Genomic DNA, 12,727 nt, shown 5'->3' on the forward strand with positions numbered 1-12,727 from the left:
TCACTCAAGCCAATCATATGCCTATTTTGATCATTATCCTTGCCTCCTCGTCTTATATGTCACTGTAATTTCATCATCATCACTAAACAGTGTACCTAACTGGTATCAGGAAATACGTACTTGTTTCTATATCTAGAAGTTACTTGCAATAATTTCTTATGGAAAGGTGAGCTGAAGCTGAAGGTGAACATCACACGTATTCTTTTAGAAAGAATGATAGAGGGAAGGAGGGAGGGAACATCCATGTGAAGGTCAGAGGACAACTTTTGGAAGTTGGTACTTAACTAGGTCTCAAACCTGGGACAAATGGCTGAGGTGCCTATTTGACATATCAAAGTAGACCTGGCTACCATGTTTTTCCCAGAATCCTTCAACCCCTACCCATTACAGGGTATGACAGACATATCCTGACTCTTACCCTCCTTAAACTTCTTCAGCTAAAGTGCTGGGCTGCCCTTCCTTCAGGTGTTCTTCCCTCTATAATCCAGGCATTTTGGTTAACAGCTCGTTTTTTGCTCTACTCTCCTGGCCTCTTGGTCTGGCTCTCCCCTCTCCTCTTTCCTCACATGGTCATGTTCACTCTGAATCCTCCCAGATGTCCCTGCCTCTACCTGTGCTCTCCCTTTACCCTTCTCCTCCACCATACCTAGGAGTAGTCTTGTCCTTCCTTTTTTATTTCCTTTTTTTTCATTCAGTTCTCTCCTTCTATCATGTGTATCCCAGGAATCGAACTCAAGTTGTCAAGGCTTGACAAGAAGCGCCTTTGCCCCTGGACCATCTTGACAGCTTGTGATCCGAAACTTAAATGGAAGAATCCTTTTCTCTTAAACATGGCCCGATAAATGTAATGTGTTCAGCAAAATTGAAATTAGAATTAAATTTTTCATCGCAGGTAAGCATGATCCTTCTCCTAACATACATTGCACATGTAGTGTAATGCTTACCCTGTACAGAAATATGCCTCACTTATACCAAAAGAGTGTTCCCTACTGAAGTACAAATTAAGTGTAGCATCCTGCATTTTTGTGAAATCTGCCCACCTTATATTAAATTTGAATGTATCAAAAAATGCAAAGGTGTGGGTAAGAACATTCTCATGCTGTTGGTGAGAAATGTTCAATCTATCAGAAAAAAATTTAATATTTTCAGATAGTATTGGATAATTGTATGAAGATGAGGGAGTGCATTCCAGTGTTTGTGGTTGCCTAAATGTATATCCAATCTAATCTACATTAGCAAGTATGCTGGCTGAATGTAGGAAAGCTTGGAGAAAAATGCCTGGGACCAGGTCCTGATGATACAGGATGCTAGCCATGAGACTCTGAAAAAGGTGACTTCATGCTTCCAACACCACATTGTAAAGTAGGAATATAAACTCTATAAACCATTAAGCAGGCCATACACATGCAGCCAGTATGAGATGGCTTGGCAGGGAGGAATGTTCAAAGGAAGACTGCTATTATCGTCATAATCTTTATTGCAGAGTACTATGGTGTCATTAAAAATGCCTTTATAGATTTATATTTATTAAGATATAAAGACATTCTCATTACAGAAGAGGACAGTAATCAGAACATTATACACACAGCAATTTCTGAGCAGACATGGGGAGCAAAGCTACCCACCTCTCCCTGTGAAGGGCCATTGGAGTAAAAACAGACAGAAAACATCCAAACCCAGATATAACTAACACTGTACTACAGGGCAACAGATGTAGAGTGTGAGAGGAAAAGCCCACAAGACAGAGCTGTTTTTCCTGACACCGGAAGCTTGTGTAGAGTCAGGCAGAGCTGAGTGGACACCTTGGGTAATTTCTCAAGGACGGAGAATTTGGGCCAGTTAAGGAGCTAAATCAAGAACAGTCTCACTGAGGTCTAGCTCACAAGTTGGGGAGGTCATGACATTTGAAGGCAAGTGAGGATTTTTTTTTTTTTTAATCACATTTAGTTTTGGAAAATATGAAAAGTTAAGTAGGGTAGAGTTGAGTAGGTAGGTTCTTATCCCAAAGTATCTTACCTTCTGGAATCTTAGTTTACTTGCTCAAGTTTCAGCATTGAATCTGGGAAACTGAAGTAGGAGAAATCTCATTGCCCAGATTAAAGCAATGTTTATGTGGAAATGGACAAGGAACAAAAAAGTTTCCTTCAGCCTCCCCTTCTGCTATTGAAAAGTTCTCATGTCGGCTTCCAGACTGCGGGCCATTCAAATTCCACTGCCTCTGGGGAGCCTGTGTCAACCTAATCTCTCCTCAATTCACCAAGGCTGCAGAGAGCACTTGCTGTGTTCCCCTTGGAAGGCTATATCTCCAGACTGTGGCCAGAGGAGTGTTCTTTGCTCTCTCCCAGGAGACGTAGTTAGGGAGGGAGAAGGAAAGTCACACATGATAAATTCACTCCAGCATTCCTATCTCGAAGTCTTTGGATTCTTTCCCTTCCTTCATATCAAGGAATTTATGACATCTCAACCCTGTTTAATGTTGGCACCACGAGTCCAGGATTCTGTCAAGCAATTGAACAAACAGTGGTGTCTACTTCCAGCTGCTCTTAGCTAGCCAGAGCATGAGTCTCTCATATCCATGCCCTCAACCTAGTCTGAGACTGTTCCTCTGTCCTTAGCGAAGAGCCTGTAAAATCCATTTCCACACACTTTCTACAGGATTATGAAAGTGCCGGTCAACTGCCTATGAGAACTCAGTTGTTACAGGTGCCCTCTGTGTCCAGCTAGGAGTGTCCACTTCCCACCACTCCACCAGGTACATCAGACCTTCATTCCTCTTGACATCCCCTCATCTGGCAGAAAAAGAAAAAACAAACAAACAAACCATAAGCTGTTTGTCAGAATTATATCAGGCAAAGAGGTACCCATCTGTGGTCTCAACACCTGGCAGGCTGAGGCAAGAGGATGACCAGCCGAAGACCGTCAGGACTGTAGAGATAGCTAGATTCGGGTCATGTGGCTGGGACCGTACAGATAGAGCATGCCTCCAAAGGGAGGCGTGGCGACAGTTTCAGGAACAGAGGTATTCAAGAGAGGCAGAAGGCCATCTGTTAGAGATTTAGTAAAAATAAATAAATAAATAGATAGATAGATAAATAGATAAATAAATAAATAAATAAATGAAATAAAATAGAAAGGCCCAATTGTCAGGAAGTAGAATGGGGTGGTGTCTAAGGTTCAGAGGTTAGTACTTTACAGTTCCTTTTTATCCTGTTTGTATTTGTTCCACAGATCTTAGGGATGCTTTGAGCTCTCCACTACTTATAAATTTTAAAAATGGTCTACCTGCTGACACTCCAACCAAGGACCATTGATGGAGATAACCTAGAACCCCTGCATAGACGTAGTTCATGACAGTTCAGTGTCCAAGTGGGTTCCATGGTAATGGGAACAGGGACTGTCTCTGACATGAACTGATTGGCCTGCGCTTTAATCACCTCCCCCTGAGGGGGGAGCAGCATTGCCAGGCCACAGAGGAAGGCAATCCAGCCACTCCTGATGAGACCTGATAGACTAGGATCAGAAGGAAGGAGAGGAAGACCTCACCTATCAGTGGACTGGGGAGGGGCATGCGTGGAGAAGGGAGGGTGGGACTGAAAGGGGAGGAGGAAGGGGTTTATGGGGGGGGGATACAAAGTGAATAAAGTGTAATTAATAAATATTTTTTAAAAAAAGAAGAAAATGTTCTACCTGGATTTCAATATATCCGTGAGGGTTTTTAATAAGTCTTTTGCTGAGTATCTAACACTGGCCATTTGGAAATGATTCCATTTATTGCATTGGCTTTAGTGCAACTTTTTTTCTGTTACAGGGGCTGTATTGTTCTATTTCTTCCCACCTTTGCCCAATGGCTCTTCAACGGAGTCAGCGTCTGTTAATTTTCCCTGAGTGAAGAGGAAAAAGCATTGCTCTTACTCATGTTTGGAGAAAGCATCAAAGAACTAGAGAGGCTTGAGCAAGTAGCTCAGTAATGGAATGCAAACCTAGCATATTGTGAGTATCTGGGTTCTAACCCCAAAGACATAAAAGTGGTGGATGGGATTCAAAAATAACTAACACTTTGGATTTGAACTATCAGAGCATGAGGTTCTGATAAGTTACTAGAGCTGTGTGCTTCAGTTTCTTACACACAAAAGGAAAGAAGGTAATCCTACTATATCAGCACAGTCCAAATCAGCAGGACAGGTGTGATTCAGTCCTGATTTAGTACTGTGGCTCTGTTTTGGCTCCTCTGCCCTTGTCTCTGGTGCATCCTTCTGAGGGTCAACTCCATCCTGTCTTCATCCCCTTCCTTGGTTCCACTCGTAGCAACAAGCCGACTGCAGTGTTTTAAGGCTTCTTCTCCACACTCTAACCCTTCAAAAGAAAGAAGACAGATTTCTTTCAGTTGTTAGCATTGATGGATGAGGAAGTGTCTTTCTTGGTAGTCTCAGCAGCTCTCTTCATCCTTAACCACAGTTAACCTTAGGTCCCACAGGCAGCCAAACAAATTCCTGTGGCCCAAAACAGTCAAACTAAACAATGAAAAACAAATAGGCCCCGTGGAGAAAAGGGGAAGGACTTCCACTGCAGAAAGAAGACCTGAGCCAAGCAAGGGACTCCATGAGTATCTTGGGGAAACTTCTGGGAGACAGAGATGGAAGATGGGGCCAGAAGAAGCAACCTTCAAACGACAATAGTACAACTCACGAAACACTCAGAAAAGCCATGTGAGACTGTAAACAGGACAGTGCCCTGTGCCTGGAAATTGATGGTATACAGATATGTAAAATGGCATTAGGGGAACAATTTGATTTCTGGCCCTATCACTTTGGACAATTTACAGAACTCAGTCATTTGTAGGCTAAGGATGGCACCTAATAAGGGTACATGCTCACAGATATTTATTTATTTTCCTATACAATTTCTATTTGGTTAACGAATACCCAACAAGACAACATACTAAATGACAATAAATTTTACACTATGTATTTATTATAAGCACTTTTCTGTGGTACTGAATTCATGCTAGAATTTAGATCAGTTGTGGTAAAAACAGTTTGAACTGGTAAATTTGAAGGTCTTGTTTGCAACTTTAAGAAAACTGCCCCTAGGCACATCGGTAGGTTTTGAGTAACCATGGCCCTGAGATTTTAGATGGAAAGAATGCTTTGTAAACCAACTTTTAGTAACATATAGAAAATCGGATTCATCTGTGCATTAGTCATCATGCCCTGAACCCTTAATCTCCATGTCTCTGATGCAGAAAGATTAATCTTAGAAGGAATAACTGACAGCCCATTGCCTCAGGCTGCAGAGAAGAAAATATCATCTACAAATGTGATTCACACAGCAGTACTTACACACGCTCTGTGCTATCTGGCCTTGTTCAAATAAAAAGGACTTGGTTTGCTGTTCTGTTTGGGTACCCCCAATTCTTTCCCTTTTTCCAAAAAAAAAAAAAATATTGTGTCATACTCAGAATTATCTGAAGGTAAGAGGAAATACTTTCCTTGCCAAGATAATCTTTTCTGAGTCACACCTTCCTAGGGAGGTTTGGCTATGTGAGATTTTGACAGATGGCCTTGGGACCAAATTCCCACACAACTATTTACTTAACCTCACTAAGCTTCAATATTTACTAGCAACATTGGAATAATAGTGCACACTTTGGTATGAGGACTAAATGGCATAACATTTGTTAAAGGCATCAAAGAAAGCCTAGTACACTTACTACACGCTAGCCATTGTGGTATTTGGATTGCACTCTATCGGAAAAAGTACCAGGCCATTCTGATCCACAGGCTCATTTTAGACCTTGTTCAATCATGGCTTCCAGTTCCCAGGATGTGAGAGACCTGTAACAAGAATAAAAGAATCAGAGTCAAAGAACAGAAACACTCTCCTCACCTGACCCCCAAGTCAATCCTGCACTCAGAGGTCTTGTTGGAGTGTTTGGCCATCCTGCGCTCTCCTTCTGCAATTTTATCTGCACCTCCCCTGCCCCGGTGAAAAGACGGTTTGTGATTGGAAGACACAAGGTCTGTCATTGCCACTGGAAATGGACACACGAGATGGCCGTGCAAGCTACAGAAGCAAATCAGGGACTATTATGTAGAGTAGACAGACCTAGCTGAATGTTCTCATGCCAAAGAAAGGAGCCTCAGAATGTGGGACCCTAGTGGGGAGCCTCCCTTGCCTGGACCTAAGCAGTTCTGGTTTCATCTCTCAAAAAGTCAACTATAGACGATGAGTACCCAGGGCCATGTTTTAAAATAAGAGCTTTAGAGCCATACAGTGAGCGCGCCATGAAATTCAGGCACTTGAAGAATATGATCCTGTGCATTTTATTAAATAGAGAGCTCTGCAAATACCACATAGTTAACACATATAACCCAAGAGGAGGCAGAGGAGAGGACACCGGTACTCAATAGTTCCTCCTCCCATGTCCTCTAACCATATTGTCATAGAAGGTAACATTCCAACTTTAAAATATAAATTTCTGGTACCACCTGGCTCCCAAGTACAGCTCAGTTTCTTAATTGAGGAAATGGTGATTTTCAGCTAGAGGTGGTGGTACACATTCTTATTTCCTGCTACATAATAGGCCAACACATAAGATCTCAAGTTCAAAACCAGCCAAGGGAACATAGTGAGACCACATGGAGAAACAGATAGATGGATGGATGGATAGATAGAAAGATAGAGAGATAGATGATCAATAGATAGATGACAGACGGACGGACAAGACAGAGAATTTAATTCCCAAATAAAAGGGGAAGAAGCTTTCAAATTAGAATTTTCCTGAGAAATCTTTAAGGCAAAGTTTGTCTAGGATTTCACATTGACACACTGATGTCAGAACTAATTCTCTAAGAAGACCTGTGCTGAGAGGTCACCTGACCTGTCCCCTTCTGACAGAGAGCCCACTGTCTATCCATGTCCATCTTCCTGAGTGTCAGAATAGAGTGAGTCTGTGTGGCCGCCGGGAGCTCTGGTCTCCTCAGCTCTGTCAGTCCAAAAGCCAAATGACTTTCATCTCTAACATTCTAACTATGCTTGGCTCCTAACATCAGCTTCTGAGTTGGAAAAGTGCTTTGGAGTGATGAGAGGAATCGAGTCAGGCAGTCTGTTGAGTTCCCCAGTTTCTCACTGCAAATAGTTGGAATTTGGGTAGCAAACATTTCACCCTAAAATACAATTGAATTGGTTCGGTTTGAGCTCAACTACCAGGAACTTGGCTACCAAAGATTCCTACATACATGTTAGGGATCTATTTCTGAATTTTACCAAAATATTATAGATGTGCTAAAAACACACACACACAAATCATTTTTAGTGGGTGAGCTAATGTAAACATTCTCATGGTGGCAGAAGTTCCTCGGCTGCACCCCCTGGGCTGGAGCTCAGTCAGCCTGCCTCAGAACCAGGAGCAAGAAAGAGTCAGCCACTGTGCAGAATGCAGAGAAAGCAGTCCGACGCACCTCACCGCTTCCAGAATCATTCTCCTCTCCCTCGCACACATTCACAGCTATTACTTCGGCTAATACTTGGGCTGAATGCCTCTCTTCATGGAGCCTCATTTTATCACTTTGCAAGTTTTGATGGGATTAGCAAATTTATAATAGCTTCTCCCCTTTCTGCTTCACAGTAGATGAAACATTAGCATTAAATGGGCAGTTTATGATTTTCCTCTTAAGATAGAATCTTAATTATGTTTAAAACTATTATACGTTCTCTCCGGGTGGTTTTTCGGTAATAACTGCCGAAACGCTGCAAAGTTTCTGTCCTTTAAGACGTAACCGTCTACATCTGGCCTCTTCTGGCCTCAAAATGGATTATCAATATGTGCCTGACCTTTTCTGACCCCAAGAGAGGCAAGCAAAACTTTAGCCATGAGCTAAAGTTGAAAGTGAATTTGAGACTTTCAATTTGATGTAATTCATATATTGGTAGCCTTAACCACCTTTGAGCCAGGAGCTCCAGCTTATACCGGGTTAGTGAGTGCTGTATTTCTCTGGGAAGTGATTTGCTCCATGGTCAGAAGACATTCATGTTTTTCATCCATCATTGTAACCAGTTGTTATGAGTGGAAAATTAGCTGATCTACCTTTTTTTTTCACATTTACTTAGTGTGTGTGTGTGTGTGTGTGTGTGTGTGTGTGTGTGTGTACATTTGCCATGATGCATGTGTAGAAGTCCTTGGACAGGAGAGGGTTAGTTCTGTCTTACCAATGGAGTCACAGGAATTGAAGTCAGGTGGCCAGGTTTGGTGGCAAGCACCCTTACTACCTGTGCCATCTTGGTGGCATACTGTAGACATATGTGGTGGTTTGAATGAAAACTTTCAACATGGGCCCATTCTTAGGACATTCTTAGTGACATTCTTAGGACGGGTGGTTTTTTTGGAGTAGGTGTGACCTTGTTGGAGGTGACGTGTCACTGGGAGTGAGCTTGAGGTTTCAGAAGCTCAAGCCAGGCCATGTCACTCTTTCTTCCTGCTGCCTTCTGGTGTGGATATGCGACTCTCAGCTACCACTCCAGCACCGTGTCTAACTACATGCCACCATGCTTCCCGCCATGATGATAAGGGACCAATCGTCTGAACTGTAAGCCAGCCCCCAGCTAAATGTTTTCCTTTATAAGAGCTGCTGTGGTCATGGTGTCTCTTCACAGAATGACACCCTAACTAAAGCATCTTTACAATTCTCTTTAGTAGCACAAGGTCCTTTCTCTAAGATTGTACTTGTAACGACCATGTGTAACAAAGTAAGAGTTGTCTAGTCATGAAGGACCAGAATGCTAGGTCCAGCTGTGTGGCATTTTCTGTTTCATGGCTCCCAATTCACTTTTTTGTAGGAAGAAAAAAAAACTGGAAATGTTAAAACACATGGAGTAAAACTGCAGCTTGACAGTGGGATCTTCCACCTCTTGTGAAGATGGCATCTATTTCCCAGAGTGACAAGGAACTTCCAAGGAAAATGTAGGTCCTTGTTTTACACAGCCACTAGGAACTCCCTGGGCTAGAATAAAAGAATAAGGCAGTTACCTCTGCTCTCCACTCAAACCCAGGGCCCCTGGGGAAAAGGTGTTTCTGCCCAGGCTGCTTTCAGCCCAGCAACCTACACCTGTTACTGGCAGAATTCTGAGCTTCTTTTCATCAGTGAGAACTCAAAACGTCCTTCTTGCCCACTGTTCTCTGGGCCCACTGACCACTTTTTTTTAAACGTATTAATAGCTCATTTATTTATAAGTCCATTTTGTGTTTCCTCTCCCTTCGTAATAGTCCTTCTCCAGATTTTCTGATAAGTGCTGCTGACAAGTCAAAATGATCGCAGCTGTGGTCTAAGCTGTACCTACTTGCCACCATTAACATGTTTTAGACGAATTCCAGGAAATTCTACACTTATCAGATGTAAACCACCTCTATTTTCCCTTCGTTGTCTTCTTTCCTTTACCTTGCATTCACCCATTCCTCTGCCTCTACTGAAACCCAAACCCAAGACAGGCCAACAGTCGTGCCTCTGCAAGCGAAACTTAGCTTTCATTGCTCTGCCCTCTTTTCCCTACCAGCCAATTTTGATTTCCCGGAATGGAGCCAAGGTTGCACGGCAGATGTGCCGCTTCCTGGTAATCTTTTCATAAACAGAACACGTGCCGCTTGGAGTTGTGAATTACAGTGGGCGCAAAGAACTCACAACCCTTCTCTAGAGGAGAACTGGTAGGCAGTGACTGGGCTTGCTTTTGCCACCGTGATGTGGTCTTCCTCTTCTCCATCCTCGCTGCGGGTTTCAGAGTCACCTTGTTTTATGAAATGGGTACTCCTAACTGGCTTGTTTCTACAGGACGTGAAAGGGAACAGAAAGATAGCCAGGTGGTGCCTGGAGTTGTGGTTCCTTTACCCTAGGGACCCTTGGGCTAGACAGCCCAGATAATACTGAGCTGGGAGGACTGGGCAGAGGGAGACCGATGTGTCATAGGAGTTCGCCAACGCCCCACTCACTCCTCTGGAAAGGATGAGTTATTGACTGTGATGGAAACGCAAATAATGGAGGTTATTTTGATGCAAGGGCAATGCGAGGCAGAGCCCTGCTTCACATGGTGGGTCTTATCAACAATGGTTTCCCTAAGTGCCTCCAAAGTGTCTATCCATTAGGCCAAAGGAGCTGCTTTGATTCTTCCTTGGAAGAGAGAGAAATTTAATAAATCAGCAAGTGCAGGGAGCATCTAAATCCAATAATCGTGGAGCACAGATAAATCACTGCTGCCGAGGCTCACGGTACAACTGTTTCCTTCGAAACAGGCAAAATCAGATGGGAGTCCTCCCATCTGACACCTGGATACACCCCTCAAGCTCTGGCCACCAAGCCAGAACCGCTGCCCAGAGCTGGGCCTCCCTCTGGCTTTTGAGAAGGGAAGGGGGGTCAAGGAGGCTGCCCTGTGACACACACACAGGGCAGAGACTCAGCGGAAAGGACTCCTTGTCTGGTTTGCCTGGAGAAGGTTCCACCCCTGAGGCTGTAGAGAGACAAGGTGACCAGACGGGAGCCTCTTACCCCAACTGCAGGGTTATGTACATGAGGGAGGCTGGAAACTCAGGAGATTCAAGTTGAGCCAAGGCAGGGGAAGGTGCCTCCACGTATTCCCCCAGCTTCCCCCACTCCTACTCCACTCTTCCTCCCCTCCCCTCCCACTCCACTGCACTCTGAGGAAGGTTCATATGAAATGTGAGTTTAGTGCAGCCCCCGTATTTATAAACATGCCAGCTTGCAAATGGCTGGATAGGTATTTGAATTATTGATTGTTAAATATTTAAGCTGAATTCCTCATCCATCAGTTCTTGTGAAAAGCCAGGGGACAGATTTATGGTGGTGGAGTTTTTCTGGTTAGTTGGCAGTTGGCATCTCTATTAATTATAGCTGACGTGGAGGGTTCTGCAGTGTTCATTGAAGGCCCTTGGTGTCTGTTATTCCTTTGGAAGAGGGTTTGAGCCACAAGGCCCCCTGAAATAAATGGGGGAACGTGACCTACCATCTGTGAATTACTGCTGCCACCTTCCAAAGTCCTAATGGGTCCCACTGCACCTCTGACTAGAATGCAATTGAAAGAGCAAGGCCAGGAGGAGATGGGTCTGGATTTTCAGTCCCCTTTTATCTTCTTCCTGGCTCTGTGGATCCGAACTGTTTATTCTTCTGAATCTCAACGTCTTTATCTGAAAAGGCGTGGTGCGGGGAGAGAACAACTACCCGGATATAAATAGAAAAATTCTTACCTGCATGTGTACACCTGCGTGGGGAGGCTAGCCAGATCGAGCTTGGAGATGAGGTAATAATAATAATAATAAGCCACAGGCTTCCAGAAGAAAAGCTTAACCCCAAGCGGAGAGGCATTCTAACCGGTGCTATTTGTGGTGTGAGACAGGGTCTCCCGCAGCCCAGGCTGGCCCTCCCGCAGCCCAGGCTGGCCCTCAGCCTCCCGACTCCACCTCCCAAACGCTGGTGTCACCGCTGTGGACTGTCGCTCCTGGCCGTTGCTGTTTGCTCTTCGTGTCTTGAATGGTCCGGTGAAGAACTCAACAAATGTCTGTCCCTTTTACATGCTGTGGGTCCCACGGCAGACTCATCTAGAAAGACAGTGACGCTGAGAGGGCTGCAGCCACCACAGGAAGTCTGCCAGGCGCATCTCCCTTGACTTTCATAGACTAAGCCTTAAACTTGGTTCGGGATGTGTGTCACTCAATGATGGAGCCATGGTTTAACATGCATGAGGCCCTGGCTTTGATGCCTAGCAATGAAAGAGATAGGTTAAAAAAAAAATCAAAATCAAACAAATTTCTCCACACCAGTAGAGGTAGAAATGGAATTTGCTAAAGATGGGACAAATGTAGAGCATAAAGGAAAATGCACTGAGATGCCCAAAAAGGAAAGTTCTTGTATCTGGAGATAATGTCTAGGGCTCATCAACATTTCAAAGAACCAGAACCACCTGACAGAGCAGGGTGAGGGGTTGCTCTCAGGCACCTAACCATTTGCCAACTGCATCTGTAGGAAAGATATTGAGGGAGGAGGAAAGAGAGAGAGTCTTGACAAGGAAATCAAGGAGTCAAGGACTGCAGTTTGCTCACCATGGAATGCCCTGTGCCCAGCATGATGGCCAACACACAGCAAGTACTGGACAGTTCTTTGATGGATGCATGCACCAGCAAACAGTACCCTGCACCAAATAGTATGGCTAGGATAGATTAATGTTGTCTGAATCCATGCCCCAGGCTGGCATTGCTGGGCTTCTTTACTGTGCCTGTGAGATGTGAACAGCCCTGTCTCCTAAATGAAGATGACAAGGTTCCTGCAGCTCAGACAGTGAACAGCATGGCCCAGATTTCCAGACTCCAGCTCAGCTTCTTTATACCAAGCCCTGATGCACCAACAAGGTGCTTCCATGAGACCCCTGACTCAGGGTTTCCCAATCTCTGCATAGTTGGCATTCTAGGCTAGATAATGCTTTGCCACAGAGTACTGTCTCATGCATTAAACAATGTCTGGTAGCATCCGTGGTCTCTTTAAACTATCCTGTAAGCCCACCCCACTCCCTTGTGGCACACTAAAGTCAGGCATTGTCAGCTGTCCCCTAATGTAGAAAATGGCAAAATGTCTCCAGCTACAAGCATGGTCATCATTAGGATACCTTCCCACCCTCCCATGACAAAGTACAGAGAAGCCAGTGTTTTGGGATACCAAGCTCCGAACATCCT

General features: G+C 44.2%; 1 long non-coding RNA gene across 1 annotated transcript; it reads right to left on the reverse strand.

Moving 5' to 3' along the window:
- Positions 1–1,735: 1,735 nt before the first annotated feature.
- LOC132646753 (uncharacterized) lies at positions 1,736–5,837 on the reverse strand. Its single transcript, XR_009585000.1, has 3 exons — positions 5,711–5,837; positions 3,688–4,353; positions 1,736–2,789 (listed from the first exon to the last, which is right to left on the reverse strand). It is a non-coding gene; the product is annotated as an uncharacterized LOC132646753 (long non-coding RNA).
- Positions 5,838–12,727: the final 6,890 nt, after the last annotated feature.

Source organism: Meriones unguiculatus, chromosome 12 (assembly GCF_030254825.1).
Source record: "Meriones unguiculatus strain TT.TT164.6M chromosome 12, Bangor_MerUng_6.1, whole genome shotgun sequence".
Lineage (NCBI taxonomy): Eukaryota > Metazoa > Chordata > Mammalia > Rodentia > Muridae > Meriones > Meriones unguiculatus.